This window comes from Danio rerio, chromosome 5 (assembly GCF_052040795.2).
Source record: "Danio rerio strain M-AB ecotype USA chromosome 5, GRCz13ab, whole genome shotgun sequence".
In the NCBI taxonomy this organism is placed as follows: domain Eukaryota; kingdom Metazoa; phylum Chordata; class Actinopteri; order Cypriniformes; family Danionidae; genus Danio; species Danio rerio.
This window is the reverse complement of record NC_141025.1, coordinates 69,619,096-69,625,276: the sequence shown is the minus strand read 5'-3', so window position 1 is coordinate 69,625,276 and position 6,181 is coordinate 69,619,096. Positions and strand designations below refer to the sequence as shown.

The 6,181-nt window shown below is 38.1% G+C and overlaps 1 protein-coding gene across 6 annotated transcripts in view; it reads right to left on the bottom strand.

Annotated features, from left to right (window-relative positions):
• Window positions 1-6,181, bottom strand: part of abr (ABR activator of RhoGEF and GTPase) — a 338,299-nt gene that overhangs the window by 310,644 nt on the left and 21,474 nt on the right.

Here is a 6,181-nt window from a genome sequence, read left to right as displayed (position 1 = left end):
CGCCACGGACACGCCCATCGACAAAAACTCTAAAGCTTCGCAATTTAACATCGCCAAGGCCTTTAGATGATAAAACCCAATTTTGGTGTTGATCGGATAAAATCCCTAAGAGGAGTTCGTTAAAATACAACGCCTGGAAATGGCAAAAACGCCACTTTTTCGCCGCAGGAAGTTAAAAATATCCGACTTCCTGTTAGGTTTGAGATATGGCTCCAAGAGACTTTTTCGTATGTTTTGCCATGTTTGAGGTGTTTGCCAATTTTCGTGCATGTGCGTGATTCGTAGCTCGGGGGCTCGTCCATTTAATTATTCTAGGTGGCGCTGTCGAGTCATTTTGCCACGCCCACTTCAATATTGTTAAGTGGATGTGTTCAAGAGATGACGTTTATCAACCATGTGAAGTTTCAGGCAGATCGGACATTGTGTGGTTGAGTTATAAGGACTTCCTGTTCCATGGCGAAGCGTTGAGGTTTGTCATACCGCCACGGACACGCCCCTCTGCGAAAACTCTAGATCTTCACAATATATCATCGCTAGAGCTTTCAGATAGCACTACCCAATTTTGGTGCTGATACAAAAAAATTAGTGGGAGGAGTTTATTACTCCGTAAATCATGTCATTTCCTGTGGCCAGCAGGTGGCGCTATATTTATATCTGGATATTGGCATGTAAACGTGTTCAGGTCAGGATGCTTATCAAGCGTGTGAATTTTGAGGCAGATCAGATGATGCATGCCTGAGTTATAACGACTTCCTGTTTTGTGGCGAATCATCAAAGTTTGCGAGGGCGCCACGGACACGCCCATCGACGAAAACTCTAAAGCTTCGCAATTTAACATCGCCAAGGCCTTTAGATGACAAAACCCAATTTTGGTGTCGATCGGATAAAATCCCTAGGAGGAGTTCGTTAAAATACAACGCCTGGAAATGGCAAAAACGCTACTTTTTCGCCGCAGGAAGTTAAAAATATCCGACTTCCTGTTGGGTTTGAGATATGGCTCCAAGAGACTTTTTCGTATGGTTTGGCATGTTTGAGGTGTGTGCCAATTTTTGTGCATGTGCGTGATTCGTGTATCGGGGGCTCGTCTGTTTAATTTTTCTAGGTGGCGCTGTCGAGTCATTTTGCCACGCCCACTTCCGAGACCCATATCAACCTGCTATTTACACCGCGTTTGGTGTGTGTGCAAATTTTCATGAGTTTTCGGGCATGTTTAGACCCTCAAAAGTGCCCCGATAGGGGGCGGAATAATAATAATAATAATAATAATAAAAAACGGAGCAATTCCAATAGGGCCTACGCACCGTTTCGGTGCTCGGTCCCTAATAAACGGAGCAATTCCAATAGGGCCTTGCACCGTTCGGTGCTCGGTCCCTAATAAGAAACGGAGCAATTCCAATAGGGCCTACGCACCGTTTCGGTGCTCGGTCCCTAATAAACAGAGCAATTCCAATAGGGCCTACGCACCGTTTCGGTGCTCGGTCCCTAATAATAATAATAATAATAATAAACGGAGCAATTCCAATAGGGCCTACGCACCGTTTCGGTGCTCGGTCCCTAATAAACATGAGCCAAAGAATGTTTAAATGTAGACATCTTCATTTAATACATCTAAATGTATTTCTTGTAGTAATTCGATTTCACAAAACAAAAAAAAAAATGTTTTTCTTGGATTCAGTATTTGTCTTGAATCTCTTAAGAGTTCAGAGAAAATTTTATTGTCAAATCACTATTATGAATCGTCTCGTAAAAAAAAATTCACACCCCTAGATGGTAAAGTCTATGGCATACAGCTCCGGATACTCACAATAAAATATAGCATCATTTTTGTGACCCCATACAACAATAACTAGTATTTTTACATAACTGTAAAGGCTGATTTATACTTCTGCGTTTTGAGTTTACCTCATAGTTAAAGTTGTTGCACGTCCGCCGGTTCCTGCCTCAAAATGAGCGAGTTTGAGTCACTTGTACAACCAGGAAGTGTTCAGAAAAGCAAAACAGAAGCGAAGAAACTCGACACAGAGGAACATTTACACCTCACTGCCAACTAGCGTTTCGGAAGTGTTAATGCAGACCAACAGAGACAGCGCGCTGAAGTATAAATGCACAGCTGCGCGCGTTGCATGCGCCATGAGTTACGCCGGTCACTTGACGCAGAAGTATAAACCAGGCTTAAGGGGTAAGTTTTGGGTCATGGGTTAATAAAATATCATTTAATGGGTAATTTAATTAATAATATGAATAGTGCTCTGTATAATTACTGTTTTTACATTACTATGAGGGTAAGGTAGATGTTAATAAAATATCATTTATTGGATAATTTAATAAATAATATGAACAATACTCGGTACTTACTGCTTTTACATTACTGTGAGGGTTGGGGTAGGTGAATATGTTAATAAAATACAATTTAATGGGTAAGTTAATAAATAATATGAATAACACTCTGTATAATTACTGTTTTTACATTACTTTGTGGGTTGTGTTTAGGTTTTCGTTATAGGTGTAAATGTTAATGAAATACAATTAAAGGATAACTGAATGAATATAAATTAAATATAATATAAATATTGAATACAAGGCTCAACAATAAGGACTGTCCGATGGCCAGGAGCCAGCGTGTGAGATGCTTGGGACAGTAGACAGGATCCTTACTGGCCCGATCGGGCCACAAATGGCGTCATTAAAGTTTCATTTGCCTGTGACTATTTGTCAAACGCGTGCAAATACAGTCAGAATAGAGAAACCTTTTGTATTTTTAAGCCTTCAAATGCTACCTTCTCGGTTCCTCTTATCTGATTGGATGTTGTGAGCAAGCTATTTTTTTCGTAACAACCAGTACAGCTAAGAGACAGCAACATGGCGGCAATATCAAGGGATGATGCTAAAGGAAAACATTTGTCTCTAACGTCTTGAAAGCTGACATTTACGAGGGTACACCACGACAAAAAAAGAAAAAAAATGAAGTGATGTTTTGTACAGTTTGTTTGTTTGTTTGGCAGGTCAGCCATCTTTTGTTTTGTAAAAATGGTTCAGTAAAAATCTGAACCACTGGTCCGATCGGGCCAGTAGAAAAAAATCCTTAGCGTTGAAGCCTGGAATATAATATTAATAATTCTCATTAACATCCTGCCACAGCTGTATCTCTTCTAGCAACAACCCACAGATCAGCATGCGAACATAAGCACTCCTGCTTAAATTGCGATATCGATGCTGAAACAATATATATTGTGCAAGCCCTACTTTAAATTAATTTACAAAAGGTAATCAGGTTTCAACTTACTATTTTAGGAGAAAGAAAGTTTAACTTGATGTTTTAGGGTAGCTTAATTGAAAGTTAAAAGGTTAAATGACTTTTAAAGTTAAATTGGTTCAACTTTAAAACTTTTTGGTTCAACTTTAAAATTTAGTAGCAACGTATTTTTTATATGAATCTGTATAATAACCGTTTTCACATTACTGTAATGGTTGGGATTCAGGTTTTGGGTAGACATTAATAAAATAGAATTAATTGATTAAACAATATAATATAAATAATTCTCATTAACATTCTGCCACAGCTGTATCCCTTCAAGCAGCAACCTCTACAGATTAGCATGCTAACATAAGCACTGCTTAAAATGTTAAAACAAATAAAAGGTAGTTGACTTTTGCATTGCATGTGTGTAGATGTGTATAAGACAGAAAGAGAAAGAAAAGGGAATCATCCATGAATGAGCAGAGAGCTGAAAAAACCCAATGTGAGTAATCAAACGAGCAACTCCCACAATGCACTACTCCAGCTCTTACCCTGCCATACCACAAAAGACAGTTAAACTGCAGCAAAGAAAGAGACAGTGAGATCAAATGAAAGAACTGTTCAGAATCAGAAGTGAAAGAAGAAGAAAAAAAGGCAAACCAAATGTTTCTGCGTGTTACTGAATGTACAAATCAAGTCTATTGTCAAGCCCTCAAGGAAGTGGTTTGTGCATCATTCAAATGCTCAGTTGGATATTTTAATTTTAACAGCGTAACATTGTGGTGACGTGTCAGCATGACCTTTTTAAACAATGTCACACAAAAGCAAGTATTTTGAAAAAAGATGAGATTCAAGTAATAAGAGACACAAACTGACTTTCATTATATTGAAAAAAATACTTCAAAATACCTTATTTTATGCTCAAAAGAAAGGTTTTGAATGTCTTTATCAGGACTGCATTTATTCTTTTTATTTTTTTTAAGATTTTACTTGATGGCGGTTAAATATAAACAAAGATGTGCAGTGTTTTTTTTATAATATATTATATTTCCTTATGCGTCTGCAGTGGAAATCAAAATTATTACCCCTCCAGTGAATTTTTATTAAGGGTGTAATGATCCTCCAAATCCTCGATTCGAATACATTTTCGATTCTAAAGTCACGATTCAATTCGATTTTCGATTATGAATAATTAATTAATTTATAACGAATTAATTATTAGTAGCCTACCGTTTAAACTACCTGACTTGCATGGTCTTTGTTTTACCCATAAACAAATCATACAGTAAATAAATAAAGGCAAGTTACACACATAATTACCACCTGTCAATCACTTTTTTCTGCGGGACTTGTGAATAGGCAGTGATCTGTGTCGTTATAATGGCGTCGGTAAAAAAGGTGCACAACCAACAGAAACCAGCCAACAGTATCTGAGGTGTTCGCTAAAATGACTAAGTACTTGTGTGAAAGTAAAAGATGGAAGCAGTCTACTGACTCGCTGACTGCCTTGACTCGATGTCTCGAGCGCATGACAATGTGTGTGCGTCTGTGTCTGTGTGTGAATGAGTGTGTGTGGTCACGTGATGTGCGTTTTCAGCGGTAGTGAGGAAGGAGGGCTGCTCAGAAATGCTACATGCCAGTGTGGATGTGGATGGTTGTCGTTCTAAAATGCCATTTAAAAACAAAGACATATTAGTGTAAACGGCCTGAGTGTGTTTATTTTGCGAGCGGATTTGCAATGGGTGCAGGGCGGAGGATCGCGATGCGCCCATCGTCTATCATCCCAACCGTAATACGTACATAGCAGAGCTTGCAAACTGTGTTTTTTTTTTGTCAACAACACGAACGTTGTCAACAAAACTAACTGGAAATCTAAAATACTTCCACTGTTCCACACCTGCGACTTAATTGAAAGAGGAGAGGATTTAAGCTCTGTCGACGGGTCTCCTGCGTCTGCAGTTTAACAAGCACTTCAACAAGCATGTTTTTTTCCCGCTTGGCAAGCCAAGCTAACGTGACATGGGGGCGTGGCAGCATCGACGATTTTATTTTTTGATTCGATAATCGAAGTTGAGCATAAATTTCGATCGATTTCGATTCATAATCGAAATCATGACACCCCTAATTGTTATTATATTATTTCAAATGATGTTTAACAGAGCAGGGAATCTTTCTATTATATTTCCTATAATAATTTTACTTCATAAGAAAGTCTTATTTTTTTTATTTTGGTTAGAATTAAAGCAGTTTTGATTTTTTTAAGGGCAATATTATTAGCCCCCTAAGCAATGCTTTTATTTTCCGATTGTCTACAGAACAAACCATCGTTAAAGAATGGCTTGCCTAATTACCCTAACCTGTCTAATTTACCTAGTTAAGCCTTTAAATGTCACTTTAAGCTGAATACTAGTATCTTGAAAAATATCCATTAAATATTATATTCTGTCATCATGGCAAAGATAAAAATGTAACCATGGATATGAAGATGGAATATTTAAAGCTGCATTACTATTGGGTCTAAAAAAGGATCCATAACCAGCAAAGTTGATCACCGAAAGCGCTTTTCCGTCCTGAAAACGTGAGGCACTTCACACCACCTTTTTTGTTGATATTGTTAGACGTTTCATATTTAATAATATTGTGATATTCAATATTTATGAAGTTACACAGCTCAGGATAAATCAAAACAGTACTAGACTCGTCTTGACAACACAAACACTGCTGTCACCTCAATGGAAACCTCGCCACTGCTTTCACTTGATTGTAGAATGAAAAAGGTGTGGCTGGCGTAATGAGCACAATGTGCAACGGCAAAATAAGGCGCAACAGACAGTTAAAATGCGAGGTGTGCAGGGCGCATGCACAAAACACTTGCGGCCATTTGTAAATCATTGAAAAAAAGGCACCTCTTAACGCAAAAAACACATTCGGTGTGATCGCACC